The sequence below is a fragment of the Mobula birostris genome, chromosome 1 (genome assembly GCF_030028105.1).
Source record: "Mobula birostris isolate sMobBir1 chromosome 1, sMobBir1.hap1, whole genome shotgun sequence".
NCBI classification, from domain to species: domain Eukaryota; kingdom Metazoa; phylum Chordata; class Chondrichthyes; order Myliobatiformes; family Myliobatidae; genus Mobula; species Mobula birostris.
This window is the reverse complement of record NC_092370.1, coordinates 93,804,860-93,823,303: the sequence shown is the minus strand read 5'-3', so window position 1 is coordinate 93,823,303 and position 18,444 is coordinate 93,804,860. Positions and strand designations below refer to the sequence as shown.

General features: G+C 44.5%; 1 protein-coding gene and 1 pseudogene across 4 annotated transcripts in view; one reads left to right on the top strand and one right to left on the bottom strand.

Annotated features, from left to right (window-relative positions):
- The window catches only part of dennd3a (DENN/MADD domain containing 3a), a 146,658-nt gene extending 130,165 nt beyond the window's left edge, over nt 1-16,493 (bottom strand). For 2 of the 4 annotated variants that reach the window (XM_072259482.1, XM_072259491.1), the window contains exon 1: nt 16,034-16,493. The gene's annotated coding sequence lies outside the window, so the exon portion shown is untranslated. The remainder of the gene's footprint in view (nt 1-16,033) is intronic. The other 2 variants (XM_072259475.1, XM_072259486.1) reach the window with 1 other exon arrangement.
- A 562-nt stretch (nt 16,494-17,055) lies between these two features.
- LOC140206746 (U2 spliceosomal RNA) lies at nt 17,056-17,187 on the top strand (annotated as a pseudogene).
- The last annotated feature ends 1,257 nt before the right edge of the window (nt 17,188-18,444 follow it).

The window sequence follows — 18,444 nt, the reverse complement described above, 5'->3', positions numbered from 1 at the left end:
GTCCAATCCTTTAATAATCTTATGTTTCAATAAGATCCCCTCTCAGTCTTCTAAATTCCAGAGTATACAAGCCCAGTCACTCCAATCTTTCGATGTATGACAGTCCCGCCATCCTGGGAATTAACCTTGTGAACCTACGCTGCACTCCCTCAATAGCAAGAATGTCCTTCCTCAAATTTGGAGACCAAAACTACACACAGTACTCCAGGTGTGGTCTCACCAGGGCCCTGCACAGCTGTAGAAGGACCTCTTTGCTCTTATACTCAATTCCCCTTGTTATGGAGGCCAGCATGCCATTAGCTTTCTTCACTGCCTGCTGTACTTGCATGCTTGCTTTCAGTGACTGATGTACAAGAACACCTAGATCTCGTTGTGCTTCTCCTTTTCCTAACTTGACTCCATTTAGATAATAATCTGCCTTCCCGTTCTTACCACCAAAGTGGATAACCTCACATTTATCCACATTAAACTGCATCTGCCAACTCACCCAGCCTGTCCAAGTCACCCTGCATTCTCATAACATCCTCCTCACATTTCACACTGCCACCCAGCTTTGTGTCATCAGCAAATTTGCTAATGTTACTTTTAATTCCCTCATCTAAATATATATTGTAAACAGCTGCGGTCCCAGCACTGAACCCCGCGGTACCCCACTGGTCACCGCCTACCATTCCGAAAGGATCCTGTTAATTGCTACTCTTTGTTTTCTGTCAGCCAGCCAATTTTCAATCCATGTCAGCACTCTGCCCCCAATACCATGTGCCCTAATTTTGCCCACTAATCTCCTATGTGGGACTTTACCAGGAATTGGACAAATCGTACTCTGACCATGCAATACCTCAATTAATTCGGCTACTGAATTTAAAACAAAAATCAACAGAATTACCGCTTGGAAGTCTAAGCAAAACCAGTAGACTTAATAGCAGTAAATGTAATAGTTTAGGATTTGCAGGAAACATAAGGACTATGGGGTATCCACCACAAAATAATAATAAGAATGATCAGCATTAGTTTTGGCCCAAATTTTTTAAAAAAATCTACTGCACTCACAATTGATGTTTTCAGAGAAGTACAATCCATCTGTTGTTGTGACTGGTGGTGAAAGCATCAATGATTTTCTGGATGTCAACTGCTTTGGTCCTCCGGCTGCTTATGGCCAACAGGGCCAAGTTGCTGTTCCAAGCATCACTGCTGCTATTTCTTAGGTAGTTTTTGAGGCGTATTCAGCAAGATAAACTCCGTTTGCATGAGGAGATGTCACAGGTAGAGTCAGTGATATGCGGATTAGTTTGTATAAATCTATAAATGCATCACGGCAGGGTCTCATTGAAGCTAGAAATTCCACTGTGTCATTCACTCTCTGTCCTTGCTAGAGACTCAACCACAGCTCTCATATACTCACGATTTTCTTGGACAATCTTTGCCCTTGTCAAGCATATTTCCCAATCTTGAACCATCTTGTTTTCTCAATCTGAATTCGGCCCGTGCCTCCATAGCAAACTTATGAGCTGCACTTATATGGTGGGTTTTGAAAGCTGTAGTTTTCCACCAGTTGCGGTAACCGGTGACAGTGAAGGTAGACTCAGAATGGAACCCATGTCCTCCATACAGGAAATGCCTGCATGTGAAGCTGAACGTAGTATCTTTCGTGATCGAATATTCCAGTCAGTCAAACCAGCCACCAATAAAACTCCTCTGCTGATTGCCAAGCTTGTAGCAATCAGCGAAGGGTACTTTCTCAATGCTGGCCAACAGGGTCCTTCCTCAGGCTGCTGGCTAACATCGCTGACAGTATTGCCACTAGCACTAAGAGCAACTTCATCCACGTTCTCTTCCGAATCCCGTTCTATTTCTTGTTCTTCCACCTCGCCCTCGCACTCCTTCAATGAACTGCTGTCGTCCTTATCCCCATTTACTTCTTTCTGCATGTCACTTTCAATTAAGACATGCTCAGGCCGAGACACCAGTGATTCCTCTGGTTGAGGTCGTTTTCTCACTAAAAATTGATCCATTTTTCTTGCTGGCCAAAATAATGCACATGCCAGGCCCACGCTAGCTTGTAAAAACACTGTGTGTGTGTGTGTGTGTGTGTGTGTGTGTGTGTGTGTGTGTGTGTGTGTGTGATCCGTTAGTATCGCGAGACAATGGATCTGCCCCTGGATGTATACTATTCAATCTCTCGCGTGAGTGAGAGTGAGTGATGTCACCACCTTAAGTGATCTTAGATCAGTTTAACTGATCTGAGGACAGCAACGGCAAGACATTGACGACGAACAAATAAGCAGAAATGTAGAGTGGATCTGACAGAGTTTATAACTTTATTACTGCGTGGGTGCTGTGGTACTTGAGGGCGCAGTTTCACTAGATCAACTGGAGAAACAAGCTGCATTGAAAACTATACAGAGAATGCAAAGCAGCTGCAATTGTATGTGAAATTTCAGTTAATTTCTTGGTGGTGCTACGCTGGTGCTATTGCAATTTCTGCTGGGCCTATAGCACCAGCTAGTACCACCTTCGCACCGCCCGTGGTTTTACTGATGAATAACAATAGAATACCTGTGAATTAAGATTCACATTGGTTAGACAAGCTTGAAGAACAAGAACAAGACTATGCAGGCGTGTGACGTCGGGCAGTGAAGCGCAGAAGATTTAAAAGGAACAGAGCCTCGTACAGCGGGCAGCGGAGTGAGCCGGGAGCACAGTGAAGGCTTAAGGGCTTTGGCTCAACGGGCTTAGGCGGAAACGGGCGAGGCAAGGAAGGTTTGGTATTCATTTTTTGTTGTTATTTGAGGAGAGGGGCAGTATGAGGGTAAGGGCAGCTTGTTGTTCTCGGTGCCGGATGTGGGAGGCCCTGGAGTCTCCAAGCCTCCCGGACGTCCACATCTGCGCCAGGTGCGCCGAGATGCAGCTCCTAAGGGGCCGCGTTAGGGAACTGGAGCTTCAGCTCGATGACCTTTGTCTGGTCAGGGAGAGTGAGGAGTTGATAGAGAGGAGTTACAGGCAGGTGGTCACACCGGGGCCACGGGAGGCAGACAAGTGGGTCATGGTTAGGAGGGGGAAGGGGAAGAGTCAGGAAATAGAGAGTACCCCGGTGGCTGTGCCCCTTGACAATAGGTACTCCTGTTTGAGTACTGTTGGGGGGGAGAGCTTACCTGCGGGAAGCGACAGTAGCCGTGCCTCTGGCACAGAGTCCGGCCCTGTAGCTCAGAAGGGTAGGGAAAGGAAGAGGAAGGCAGTTGTAACAGGGGACTCAATAGTAAGGGAGTCAGATAGGCGATTCTGTGGACGCAGTCCAGAGACCCGGATGGTAGTTTGCCTCCCTGGTGCCAGGGTCCGGGATATTTCTGATCACGTCCAAGATATTCTGAAGTGGGAGGGTGAGGAGCCAGAGGTCGTGGTACATATAGGTACCAATGACATAGGTAGGAAAAGGGAAGAGGTCCTGAAAGGAGAATATAGGAAGAGAGTTGAGAAAAAGGACCGCAAAGGTAGTAATCTCGGGATTACTGCCTGTGCCACACGACAGTGAGAATAGGAATGCAATGAGGTGGAGGATAAATGCGTGGCTGAGGGATTGGAGCAGGGGGCAGGGATTCAAGTTTTTGGATCATTGGGACCTCTTTTGGCGCGGGTGTAACCTGTACAAAAAGGACGGGTTACACTTGAATCCTAGGGGGACCAATATTCTGGCAGGGAGATTTGCGACGGCTACTAAGGTGACTTTAAACTAGGATGGTTGGGGGGTGGGAATCAAATTAAAGAGACTAGGAGAGAGGAGGTTAGTTCATAACAGGGGGATGGGAACAAATGCAGAGAGATAGAGGGGTGTAAAATGAGGGTAGAAGCAAAAAGTAGTAGTAGCAGGCCAGCAAATCCAGGGCAAAAATCAAAATGGGCCACTTTTCAACATAATTGTATAAGGGCTAAGAGTGTTGTAAAAGCGAGCCTGAAGGCTTTGTGTGTCAATGCAAGGAGCATTCGTAACAAGATGGATGAATTAAAAGTGCAGATTGTTATTAATGAATATGATATAGTTGGGATCACAGAGACATGGCTCCAGGGTGACCAAGGATGGGAGCTCAACATTCAGGGATATTCAATATTCAGGAGGGATAGACATGAAAGAAAAGGAAGTGGGGTAGCATTGCTGGTTAGAGAGGAGATTAACACAATAGAAAGGAAGGACATTAGCCGGGAGGATGTGGAATCGATATGGGTAGAGCTGCATAACACTAAGGGGCAGAAAACGCTGGTGGGAGTTGTGTACAGGCCACCTAACAGTAGTAGTGAAGTTGGGGATGGTATTAAACAGGAAATTAGAAATGCGTGCAATAAAGGAACAGCAGTTATAATGGGTGACTTCAAATGACATATAGATTCGGTGAACCAAATTGGTAGGGGTGCTGAGGAAGAGGATTTCTTGGAATGTATGCGGGATGGTTTTTTCAACCAACATGTCGAAGAACCAACGAGACAGCAGGCTATTCTAGACTGGGTATTGAGCAATGAGGAAGGGTTAATTAGCAATCTTGTCGTGAGAGGCCCCTTGGGTAAGAGTGACCATAATATGGTGGAATTCTTCACTAAGATGGAGAGTGACATAGTTAATTCAGAAACAAAGGTTCTGAACTTAAAGAAGGGTAACTTTGAAGGTATGAGATGTGAATTAGCTAACATAGACTGGCAAAGGACACTTAAAGGGTTGACGGTGGATATGCAATGGCATTTAAAGATCGCATGGATGAACTACAACAATTGTTCATCCCAGTTTGGCAAAAGAATAAATCAGGGAAGCTAGTGCACCCGTGGCTGACAAGGGAAATTAGGGATAGTATCAATTCCAAAGAAGAAACATACAAATTAGCCAGAAAAAGCAGCTCACCTGAGGACTGGGAGAAATTCAGAGCACGGCAGAAGAGGACAAAGGGCTTAATTAGGAAAGGGAAAAAAGATTATGAGAGAAAACTGGCAGGGAACATAAAAACTGACTGTAAAAGTTTTTATAGATATGTGAAAAGAAAAAGATTGGTTAAGACAAATGTAGGTCCCCTACAGACAAAAACAGGTGAATTGATTATGGGGAGCAAGGACATGGCAGACCAATTGAATAACTACTTTGGTTCTGTCTTCACTAAGGAGGACATAAATAATCTTCCGGAAATAGTAGGGGACAGAGGGTCCAGTGAGATGGAGGAACTGAGGGAAATACATGTTAGTAGGGAAGTGGTGTTAGGTAAATTGAAGGGATTAAAGGCAGATAAATCCCCAGGGTCAGATGGTCTGCATCTCAGAGTGCTTAAGGAAGTAGCCCAAGAAATAGTGGATGCATCAGTGATAATTTTTCAAAACTCTTTAAATTCTGGACTAGTTCCTGAGGATTGGAGGGTGGCTAATGTAACCCTGCTTTTTTAAAAAGGAGGGAGGGAGAAACCGGGGAATTATAGACCAGTTAGCCTAACTTCGGTGGTGGGGAAAATGCTAGAGTCAGTTATCAAAGATGTGATAACAGCACATTTGGAAAGCGGTGAAATCATCAGACAAAGTCAGCATGGATTTGTGAAAGGAAAATCATGTCTGACGAATCTCATAGAATTTTTTGAGGATGTAACTAGTAGAGTGGATAGGGGAGAACCAGTGGATGTGGTATATTTGGATTTTCAAAAGGCTTTTGACAAGGTCCCACACAGGAGATTAGTGTGCAAACTTAAAGCACACGGAATTGGGGGTAAGGTATTGATGTGGATAGAAAATTGGTTGGCAGACAGGAAGCAAAGAGTGGGAATAAACGGGACCTTTTCAGAATGGCAGGCAGCGACTAGTGGGGTACCGCAAGGCTCAGTGCTGGGACCCCAGTTGTTTACAATATATATTAATGACTTAGATGAGGGAATTAAATGCAGCATCTCCAAGTTTGCGGATGACACGAAGCTGGGCGGCAGTGTTAGCTGACAGGAGGATGCTAAGAGGATGCAGGGTGACTTGGATAGGTTAGGTGAGTGGGCAAATTCACAGCAGATGCAATTTAATGTGGAGAAATGTGAGGTTATCCACTTTGGTGGCAAGAACAGGAAAACAGATTATTTTCTGAATGGCGGCCAATTAGGAAAAGGGGAGGTGCAACAAGACCTGGGTGTCATTATATACCAGTCATTGAAAGTGGGCATGCAGGTACAGAAGGTAGTGAAAAAGGCGAATGGTATGCTGGCATTCATAACAAGAGGATTCGAATACAGGAGCAGGGAGGTACTACTGCAGTTGTACAAGGCCTTGGTGAGACCACACCTGGAGTATTGTGTGCAGTTTTGGTCCCCTAATCTGAGGAAAGACATCCTTGCCATAGGGGAAGTACAAAGGAGGTTCACCAGATTGATTCCTGGGATGGCAGGACTTTCATATGATGAAAGACTGGATCGACTAGGCTTATACTCATTGGAATTTAGGAGATTGAGGGGGGATCTTATTGAAACATATAAAATCCTAAAGGGATTGGACAGGCTAGATGCAGGAAGATTGTTCCCGATGTTGGGGAAGTCCAGAACAAGGGGTCACAGTTTGAAGATAAAAGGGAAGCCTTTTAGGACCGAGATTAGGAAAAACTTCTTTACACAGAGAGTGGTGAATCTGTGGAATTCTCTGCCACAGGAAACAGTTGAGGCCAGTTCATTGGCTATATATGAGGGAGTTAGATATGGCCCTTGTGGCTAAAGGGATCAGGGGGTATGGAAGGAAGGCAGGTACAGGGTTCTGAGTTGGATGATCAGCTATGATCGTACTGAATGGCGGTGCAGGCTCGAAGGGCCGAATGGCCTACTCCTGCACCTATTTTCTATGTTTCTGTTTCTAATATATGATGAGCATACTGGGAAGAATATGCAGTAATCATGGACCTACAAGAAGATGACTTTTAAAAACTGTATTGTATATATAGCTAACTTCTGAAGAACATACCTATGGAGAATCCAAGCTTAGTACAAATTAAACTATTGATCCCTTTCTTGATAAATTAGGAACAACTGTTAATGAATCAACAATTTTGCACTCTTTCCATAAGAGAGAAGGCAATGGCATCTTTCTTTTTAATCAATAAGATGTAGGAGCAGAATTAGGCCACTTGGCCCATTGAGTCTGCTCCGCATTTGATCAAGGCTGATTAATTATCCCTCTCAAGCTCATTCTCTGGTAACCTTTGATGCCCTTCCTAATCAAGAACCTATCAGCTTCCACTAAGAATGCTGTATATTCAAAGATTTGGCACCTACAGTTTTCTGTGGTAATGAATTCCACAGATTCACTGTCCTCTGGCTAAAAAATTCCTCCTCATCTGTGTTCCAAAGGGATTTCTTTGTATTTTGAGGCTGTGCCCTCTAGTCCTAGACTCCCCCACCATGGGAAACATCCTCTCCACATCCTCTCTATCTTGGTCTTTCACTATTTAATAGGTTTCAATGAGATCCCCCCCTCATTCTTCTAAATTCAAGCACATACAAGCCCAGAGTCATCAAACACTCCTTATATGATAAGGCTTTCAATTCCAGAGTCATTCTCATGAACCTCCTCTGTACCCTCTCCAATGTCAGCAGTATTCCTTCTAAGATAAGGGGCCCAAAACTGCTCACAATCTACTCGAAGTGAGGCCTCGCTATTGCCTTTTAAAGCCTCAGCATTACATCCTTGCTTTTATATTCAGGTCCTCTCGAAATGATGCTAAAAGTGTATTTGCCTTCCTCACCACTGACTCATCCTGCAAGTTAACCTTTAGGGAACCTTGCAAAAGGACTCCCAAGGGCCTTTGCACCTCCGATTTTTGAATTTTCTCCTTGTTTAAAAAAGAGTCTGTGTTTTTATTCCTTCTACTGTATCATCTACAGTACAACGGCCAAGCTGAGAGGTTTGTGGATACCTTCAAACGGTCACTTCTGAAATGAAGAGGGGACGGAGCATTGGCCAAGGCTCTTAACACATTTTTCCTTACATAACAGTTTATACCAGACCCAGGTGTCGAGAAGAAGTCTCCAGCTGAAGTGTTTTTGGGAAGAAAACTGCGCATAATATTGGATGCAATGCTGCCAGTGTCCAACATCCAAGAGAGCAGATGGTCAGGTGCACAAATGCAGCCACACAGACTTTGATCAATGGGTGAAGTCATTCAAGCCCACAGGTGCAGTTAGGCCAGACAGTATCGCAATGGGCAAGACTGCTGGGTACCAGGTTAGATTGTCAAAATAAGGAAAGTGCTCTATGGAGTTATCATTGACGAATATCCATGGTATCTTGGCATCAACCAGTTGCAGCCACGTGCTCTCCAAGACACAGCAGGTTCATCGGGCAGGCCATCAAACACAAAGTTGGACCTTCATCTCCTCCTGGAAGGGTTCAATTTACCTTGAACAAATCAACCAACAAAGCCGGCATAGCTGCAAGCAACATTGCAACAAGAAAGTGAAAACCTGCAACCACTAAGAAAGACTGATCGCTAGTACAAGTTGGTTGTTCCAATCCTAATCAACCCTTGGCTCAAATCTACAGGTAATCAGCTTCAAGGGGGAGGCATTATGGGAGCCGAAACAACCAATGCTTATTATTTGGCTGACAATCAGTTCCAGGCTGACTTTCACTGATTCATCATTGTTCCTCACAATGTCTGAATTGTTCTTGGGTAAACAACTTAAACAGTCATGCTTTGGGATGCATTGTTGGGATTTTTGTAGTTGCGAAGTTTTACTGAATAAAGGTTTATTTCATGTTCTGGCTTCAGTCTATCTCCTGGCTTTGGGTCTCAGCAGTTATAGGCAAGCAAGCATAACCACCATACACTTTCCTACACTATATTCAATCTACCACTTCTTTGCTCATTCTCCTAATCTGTACAAATCCTTCGGCAGATTCCCTACTTCCCCAATACTACCTGCCCCTCCACCTATCTTCATATCATCCACAAAACTAGTCACAAAGCCATCAATTCTGTTATCCAAATCAGTGACAAATAATGTGAAAAGAAGTAGTCCCAACAACGACCTCCTCAGAATAACTCTAGTCACTGGCAGTCAACCAGACAAGGCCCCCTTTATTCCCACTCTTTGCCTTCCTCCAATCAGTCAATCTTCCATCCATACTAGTATCTTTCCTGTAATACCATTAGCTCTCATCTCGTTAAGCAACCTCGTGTGCAGCCTTCTGAAAATCCAAGTACACATTCACTAACTCTCCTTTATCTATCATGTCTGTTACTTTCTCAAGGAGTTCCAACAGCTTTGTCAGGCAAGATTTCCCTTCAAGAAAACCATGATGACTTTGGACTATTTTATCATGTGCTTCCCCGAATACTCATCCTTAATAATGGACTCAAACATCTTCCCAACCATTCAAGTCAGGCTAACTGGCCTATAATTTCTACAGCAGCACGATTGAGAGCATCCTGACTGGCTGCATCACTGCCTGGTCTGGGAACTGTTCTTCCTGCAATCACAGGACCCTGTAGAGAGTGGTGCAGACAGCCTGGTGCATCTGTAGATGCGAGCTTCCCACTATTCAGGACATTAACAAAGTCAGGTGTGTAAAAAGGGCCCGAAGGATCATTGGGGATCCGAGCCACCCCAACCACAATCTGTTCTAGCTGCTACCATCCAGGAAATGGCACCACAGCATAAAAGCCAGGACCAACAGGCTCTGGGACAGCTTCTTCCACCAGGCCATTAAACTGATTAATTCATGCTGACACAACTGTATTTCTATGCTATATTGACTGTCCTGTTGTACATACTATTTATTACAAGTTACTATAAATTGCACATTACACGTTTAGATAGAGACGTAACGTAAAGATTTTTTACTCCTCATGTATATGAAGGATGCATGTAATAAGGTCAATTCAATTTGCTTTCTTTTGCCTTCGTCCCTCTTTTAAAGAATGGAGCAACATTTGCATTTTTTCAGTCCTCTGGAACCATTCCAGAGTATAGTAACTCTCGAAAGATAACTACTAATGCCTCCACCATCTCTTCAGCTATCTTTTCAGAACCCCATGGTGTAGTCCACCTGGTCCAGGTGACCTATCTACCTTCAAACCTTTCAGCTTCCAAAGCACCTTCTCCTTGGTGAGAGCAACTATACTTCATTCTGCATCCATGACATTCTCAATTTTTTTTGGCAAACTGCTGGTGTCTTCCATACTGAAGACTGAGGAAAAATACTGATTAGGTTTGTTCACCATTTCTTCCCTCCTTCATTACTACTTCTCTGGAGTCATTTTCCAACAGTCTGATATCCACAGTTGCCTCTCTTACTCTTTACATATCTGAAGTTTTAGTATCCGCTTTTATATTATTGCCTAGCTTGCCTTCATATTTCATTTCTTCTCTCCCTATTGATTTATTTAGTTGATTTCTTTTGTTTTTTAAAAGCTAATTTTTACCATATTATACACCCTTTCTTTTGCTTTTATGCTCTCTTTGACTTCCCTTGTCAACCTCAAACTCCTGTTAAAATACTACTACTTCTTTGGGGATGTTTCTACCCTGCACCTTCTAAAATGCTCCAGAAACTCCAGCCTTGCTGTTTTGCCATCATCCCTGCTACTGTACCCTTTTAATCAACTTTAGTCAGCTCCTCTCTCATGCCTCTGTAATTCTCTTTACTCTACTGTAATACTGATTGTGCACTTACTGTAATCAAGAATCCAAATCAGCATGACAAACAAAGAAACACACATCACAATGATCAGGTATTGATGGTGAGTCGACCCACAAAGGTGAAAATATAGATAATCCATCCTTGCACATAGACACTCACACAGGCAAAATTTCTCAACTAACCTTTGTATGCTATTTCTTTTCTGAAGAGACAATCTTCCAATAACTAAATCACATACATCCAATCAGATTTCACATCGCTTGATGTAAATTATGGTACAGAATATCTACATCAAAAGGGAACATTCCATCCAATGTGTCAGGATAGGTCTACATCCAGCAGTACACAGCTCTAAATACTAATCCCAGCAATGTACTTTATAAATCTGGTGAGTATTTCTGTCACTCTCTGGTTAAGAAAATGTTTCCTCCCCTCCCCTCTAACCTTTCTACTAATTGCTTTAAGATTATGTTTGCTGACTTTTCAGCCATCTGCCAGTGGAAATAGGTCCTTCACGTTTACCTTACCCAGATCCATCATAATTTTAGCCAAGTCTATCAATCATTTATCAGCTTCCTTTGTTTCAAATTAAGCATAGCTTATTGTGCATTTCCTCACTATTGTTATTTCCCAATCCGTGGAACATCCTCATAAACTTCCTATAAAATCTCTGCTGATGTGGTTACGTCATTCCTGCAATGCATATTTTTTTTTAATTGAGCTGTTCTAAACTCAATTTGCTACTCTCCTTTAGATTTTTTAGGTTTTTTTTTGAAAAGACCACCATGCAGAATCTTATTAAAAGCCTTGCTGAAGTCCATGCAGACTTCACCAGACATCTGGCCTTTCATTTGACCTCACTGGTGCCCAAAAATAATCCAGCACACAGAGAACTTTGTTGGTGTTGAACAGGCAGATTATCCAGACTACTAAATGCCATTCCAGTTAATACTCCAACACACTTCAAATTCAATTTTGGCTGCCCTATTTATTAAAATAAAAGTTCCAGTAAGCTTAAATGGAATGAGGGAACCGGCATCCTGGACAGTGGTAAATGAGTATGGGAAACATCACCTGTTTGGTCAACACTGAACCATAAGAACTTATGAAGGTTCAATCATTAGGTATTAATATTGAAGCAGTAAAATGGATTCAACAGTGGCTGGATGGGAGATGCCAGAGAGTAGTGGTGGATAACTGTCTGTCAAGTTGGAGGTCGGTGACTAATGGTGTGCATCAGGGATCTTTACTGGGTCCAGTGTTGTTTGTCATATACATTAATGATCTGGATGATGGGGCGGTAAATTGGATGAGTAAGTATGCAGATGATATTAAGATAAGTGGCGTTATGGATAATGAAGTAGGTTTTCAAAGCTTGCAGAGAGATTTAGGCCAGTTAGAAGAGTAGGCTGAAAGACGGCAGACAGGAGGAAATCTGCATATGCTAGAATTTCAAGCAACTTCCTAGAGATGCTGCCTGGCCTGCTGCGTTCACCAGCAACTTTTATGAAAGATGGCAGATAGAGTTTAATGCTGATAAATGTGAGATGCTACATTTTGTATGACTAATCAAAATAGGACATACATGGTAAATGGTAGGGCATTGAGGAATGCAGTAGAACAGAGTGATCGAGGAATAATGGTGCATAGTTCCCTGAAGGTGGAATCTTTTGTGGATAGGGTGGTGAACAAAGCTTTTGGTATGCTGGCCTTTATAAACCAGAGCACTGAGTATAGGAGTTGGGATGTAATATTAAAATTGGACAAGGCATTGGTGAGGCCAAATTTGGAGTATTGTGTACAGTTCTGGTCATTGAAATATAGGAAAGATGTGAACAAAATAGAGAGAGTACAGAGGAGATTTACTAGAATGTCACCTGGGTTCCAGCACCTAAGTTACAGAGAAAGGTTGAACAAGTTAGCTCTTTATTCTTTGGAGCGTAGAAGGTTGAGGGGGGACTTGATAGAGGTATTTAAAATTATGAGGGGAATAGATAGAGTTGACGTGGATAGGCTTTTTCCATTGAGAGTGGGGGAGATTCAAACAAGGGGACATAAGTTGAGAGTTAAGGGGCAAAAGTTTAGGGGTAGCATGAGGGGGAACTTCTTTACTCAGAGAGTGGCAGCTGTGTGGAACGAGTTTCCAGCAAAAGTGGTAGAGGCAGGTTCAATTTTGTCATTTAAAAAAAAAATTGGAAAGGTACATGGACAGGAAAGGAATGGAGTGTTATGGGCTGAGTGCAGGTAGATGGGACTAGGTGAGAGTAAGCGTTCGGCACGGACTAGAAGGGCCGAGATGGCCTGTTTCTGTGCTGTAATTGTTATATGGTTATAATAGCTGGGTAACAAATAATTGAAGTTTTATTGTAATTCAACAAGAAAAAAGCATGGAAATTTCTCAAATACTCCCTCAGATACAAGTTGATCTCAATTGCCCTAATTTTTCTGTGCATTCATAACTAACAGCTTCTTGTCTATTAGAATGGATCTCAATAATTTCACTGGTACCAAATTTAAACTGGCCTGTAATTATTTTGTTAATATTTTCTTCCTTTTTAAGCAACAATATAGCAATAGCTCTCCTGCAAACCTCTGGTCCATTCCTATTACCAAAATTGTGTTGGAGCTTCTGCAATCTTTCCCTTCCTTCTTTTAACAGCCTGGCAACCAAGAAAAAGTGCAATGGGATTTAGCAAGCAAAAGTGTTAAATCTTACAGTACACTGTGCAGCTTTTAGCCCATGCAATATTTCCACACTCATCCACTTTAATCAGCATCAATCCAGCTTATGAAATATTGGCAATAAAAGAACAATTTTCCTCTGTCCTGGAAATAAACTGGAAGAAAGGGAATTTATATTTGATGGTAAATCCAAATGACAATTAAACTATTGAATATTGCAGTAGCACCATGCAAGAGAAACATGAACAACAAGTAAACGATCAGGAAACCCCCAGCTTAAAAGCAATTTTGTGGAAACTGCAAATTCAGTGATTTCAGATTTCCGCCACAGTTTTTGACTTGAGATATCAGCTCAGGGCTGTCCCACTCTTACACTCAGAAATGCTCCCCTTTTCTTTCTCTCTCTCTCTCTCTCTCTCACACACACACACACACACACACTATGGCATTGGCTTGGGTCAGCAGTCAGCAACAGTTTGAGGAAATAGTGAGTGTGGTGGTTTATCCATGGAAATGCGAACAAAATTTAAACAAAATTCACTGCCCATGAGACTGCTCCTTCATTCACTAAGATCATGCCTGATCTAATCTTGGTCTGGACACCATTTCAAATGTGCCTCATTCTATGCTTTTAATATATTCAGTGATTCTGCTTCCCCATCCCCAATTATTGTAGCAGCACTCCTAAACTGGTACCATCAGCATAAACAGCATCATTCATTTTCTTTAAAATAAGGTTCATGTTTCCCACACTCACTTTAATACTGGTTAGACCAGAGCCTCATTTCTAGCATTCCCTTTAAACTCACTGGGACTTTAAACATAACTCTATTATTCTCCTGCATAGCCCAAAACTGGCAAATGAAAATTGTGTTCGGGTTTTATTAGGCATAACATTAAATAGTCTCGAAAGTCTGCTATTGTTCACCACGAAATACCAAATGGTGCTGGACTATTTGTTACTGCAGAAAGGATTCTAAAATACAAAGCCAACATTTTGTGAAAAAAAAATCAATGCAATATAATAACAGGATATAACCTGACAAAAATTACAATGCATATTACATGATTTAAGGTCCCCCTTTACACTCTTTTCGCAATCATTAACGTCATAAGGATATGTGCTGTTTCCAAATACCGTAATATGGTGAAGGAAAAGGCGAAAGGGACAAGGAAGGAACCTAATAATGCCGTTCTTCGAGTTTACATTGAATTATCTTGGAATACAGCTGCAGACTGAGAACAGAAAGTGGGAGGATGACTTCCTAAATAGTTAAATTCTCAACATTAAAAAAAATGAGCTCTATGCATTGTTGCCCAAACCATGGCTCGCTTGTTATAAAATAGCATAGCTTAACAAAAAAAATTATAAATCCGAAGGACTTTACCAGTTTTGCTTTCCTCGACAGCCTATTTCTTGGAGTTTATTGATCGATTTAGATTTTAATATATTAACAAGTTCTTTGAAAGCCTGTAATTTTGTTATTCTTATTTGCTTCTAGAATACCTCTGATCTAGTGAAAACGCATCTCCCCCATTTCACGTACATCTGCTCTCACTCCATCCTCCCGCCACCCCACTAGGAATAGGGTTCCCCTGGTCCTCACCTACCACCCCACCAGCCTCCGGGTCCAACATATTATTCTCCGGAACTTCCTCCACCTCCAACGGGATCCACCACTAAGCACATCTTTCCCTCCCCCCCTCTCTCTGCATTCCGCAGGGATCGCTCCCTACACAACTCCCTTGTCCATTCGTCCCCCCCATCCCTCCCCACTGATCTCCCTCCTGGCACTTATCCGTGTAAGCGGAACAAGTGCTACACATGCCCTTACACTTCCTCCCTTACCACCATTCAGGGCCCCAAACAGTCCTTCCAGGTGAGGCAACACTTCACCTGTGAGTCGACTGGGGTGATATACTGCGTCCGGTGCTCCCAATGTGGCCTTTTATATATTGGCGAGACCCGACGCAGACTGGGAGACCGTTTTGCTGAACATCTACGCTCTGTCCGCCAGAGAAAGCAGAATCTCCCAGTGGCCACACATTTTAATTCCACATCCCACTCCCATTCTGACATGTCCATCCATGGCCTCCTCTACTGTAAAGATGAAGCCACACTCAGTTTGGAGGAACAACACCTTATATTCCGTCTGGGTAGCCTCCAACCTGATGGCATGAACATCGACTTCTCTAACTTCCGCTAAGGCCCCACCTCCCCCTCGTACCCCATCTGTTACTCATTTTTATGCACACATTCTTTCTCTCACTCTCCTTTTTCTCCCTCTGTCCCTCTGAATATACCTCTTGCCCATCCTCTGGGTTCCCCCCCCCTTGTCTTTCTTCCCGGACCTCCTGTCCCATGATCCTCTCATATCCCTTTTGCCAATCACCTGTCCAGCTCTTGGCTCCATCCCTCCCCCTCCTGTCTTCTCCTATCATTTTGGATCTCCCCTTCCCCCTCCAACTTTCAAATCCCTTACTCACTCTTCCTTCAGTTAGTCCTGACGAAGGGTCTCGGCCTGAAACGTCGACTGCACCTCTTCCTACAGATGCTGCCTGGCCTGTTGCTTTCAGCAGCAACTTTGATGTGTGTTTAGTGAAAATAACTGTCATGTTTATCAAATAACCCTGCTGTACCCCACTCAGCGAATTATCTACACAAACCAAGAGCAATCTAAATTGGAAAAAAAAGCAAACAAAAACAGGATGAAGTACTTACGATGCTTAACAGCTTTGAATCGCCATGTATAGCCTCCAAAGGCGACTTCGAAAAATTTGCACAAAACTTGTCTGCTGGGGCGATTGAAGATGACAGGATTCCACTCTAGCTCCGGGGATCCAGAAGTGGGTGTCAGACAAGCAGACTCTGCCACGCATGGGGCAGCTGGTGACTACAGACGGCTTGGCACAGCAGAGTTCTCTCTTCACCCACTCCGCTGACAAAGGAAACAAAAACTTTCATCGACCATCACCTGACAACGTTCTCCGAATCTTTGTTCAAAAGACTGATCGCTTTAGGGTTTTTTTTGTCCCTACTCTGTCAACACACAAAACTATTTTTATTTCCCCATTCCAGTTTGATTTCCTTCTCGATAGAATTTGCCATCTCCTGCGCAGGTTCGCGCGCGCCGCACAACCATACAGGTGACGTCGGGCACGAGCGCGCCGCAAAACCACGCAAGTGACGTTGAGCACGAACGCACCGCCCCAAGGCGTGATTTAGGGCGCGCGACTGCACGGCCCACGGGGCGATGTTGAGCGCGTGTGCATCATACTGTGACGTTCTTAACGCGGCAGCCGTTGGAATGAAGGTGTAGGTGGAACCAAGGTTCAGGTAGATTGGATTATATTGCAGATGGTTAACCAGAACCTTCGTTAGGTTTTGTTGAAACCGAAAAGCACTGAACGTACAGGAATAAAAACAGTAAATGCTGAAAACTGTTAGTCGGTTATACAACATTAGCACGGAGAGAGATTCCCGTGGTCCATTGTAAATGTGCATTAGTTGCTGTACTCGGTATTCTTGTGTTTCAACACTTTTTCTCTCTCCCAAGAACTTCAAGAAAAACGGGGAAGTGAGTCAAGTTTTGAACTTGCGCAACCATGTAACATAATCATGGCTGATCCAACATAAAAGTTAGTCCTGACGAAGGGTCTCGGCCTGAAACGTCGACTGCACCTCTTCCTACAGATGCTGCCTGGCCTGCTGCGTTCACCAGCAACTCTCATGTGTGTTGCCTCACTTGATCTCGGCCTTTTGGCTAAGATCAAGTGTAGTATCTGTTCTTATCAGACCAGAAGGCGGAGGAGGAGAGTTCGCGCTGACGCAGGGGTGGATCCTAATACTGATTGGCCTCCAATCTAACACCCCATACCAGCGACGACAGCAGTGAGGAAGAAGATGGCAGCAGCGAGCAGTACATCAGCTTGAGGCCAGGGTATCAAGAACACTGTCAGGCTGACAGTGCGAGACCGGAACGGGGGCACCGGCTTCACCCGAGAGACCTTCATCCGGAAGGTCTTGATGGAATGCTGCGGATTTACGCCCGATGACATCTACTGCGTCCAGGACTTCGCAGGTTTCTTCGATGTCACTTTCCGGCAGGCTGCAGGGTGGCAGAAGCTGTACCAGCAGCTTCAGCTGAAGGGGACAGAGGCGCCGCTGTCGCTGCTGAAAGCACAGGCCCTCTTTGCAACGGCTACGCAACAGGAACGGACAATCACGGTGCACATGTTCAACCTGCACGTGCCAGTGGTAGATGTCCTTACATTCCTCGCTCGGTATGTGGAGAGCGTAGGAACACCAGCGGACGTGAAGGACGGACTGGGAATCTGGACCAGCAAACGGCAGGTGAAGGTGAAGCTGAGGTTGGATTCCAACGGCGGCGTCATCCACCCCCCCTCCGTCTTCACCATCGGAGGGAACCGAGGGTACATGGTGTACGCGGGACAACCCAGGGTGTGCCGAAACTGCGGCAGCCCAGTGCAGGGTGGTGATGTGCAAGAACTGTAAAGTCGAATGCCACCTGACCAAAGACTGCACGCAGGCCAAGTCCTGCAACCTTTGTTGGCAGGCTGGCCACCTGTACAGAGCCTGCCCGAAGCGTGGGGACACCTATGCACAGGCGACCAGGGGAGGTGCTGGCCCTGAAAGGGCCCAGGCAGCTGCGGACGTACCCGCCAGCGCTGCAGATGAGGCACCCGACAGGACGGATGACGAGACCAGGGAGGAAGGTGCAAGCACCCCAAGACCTGCCACCCCACTGCAGACCCTCCAGGACCAGGCAAACGATGAGCAGGAGTCCATGGAGGAGGGGAGAGCTGAGGTGGAAACGGAATGGAAGGTCGTAAAACACAAAAAGACCCAAAAGGCGGCGGCCAAGCGACAGAAGGCAGAGCAACACAAGAAAAGGGCAGGGAACCACACAGCCTCTGGTACCCTGTCCTCTTCAGAGGAGGAAGGAGTTGGGGGAGGCCAGCAGCCCCAGCGGAAGAAGCGGCTGGCAGAACAGGTGGAGAGGAGGAGAGAGGAGGGAGAAAGTCTGCTGGCCACCCCCCAAGTACAGGAGGCGGTGAGCAGCCGACACACACAGCTCCGGGAATCCGGGAGCAGAGCCACGGCTGGCACCC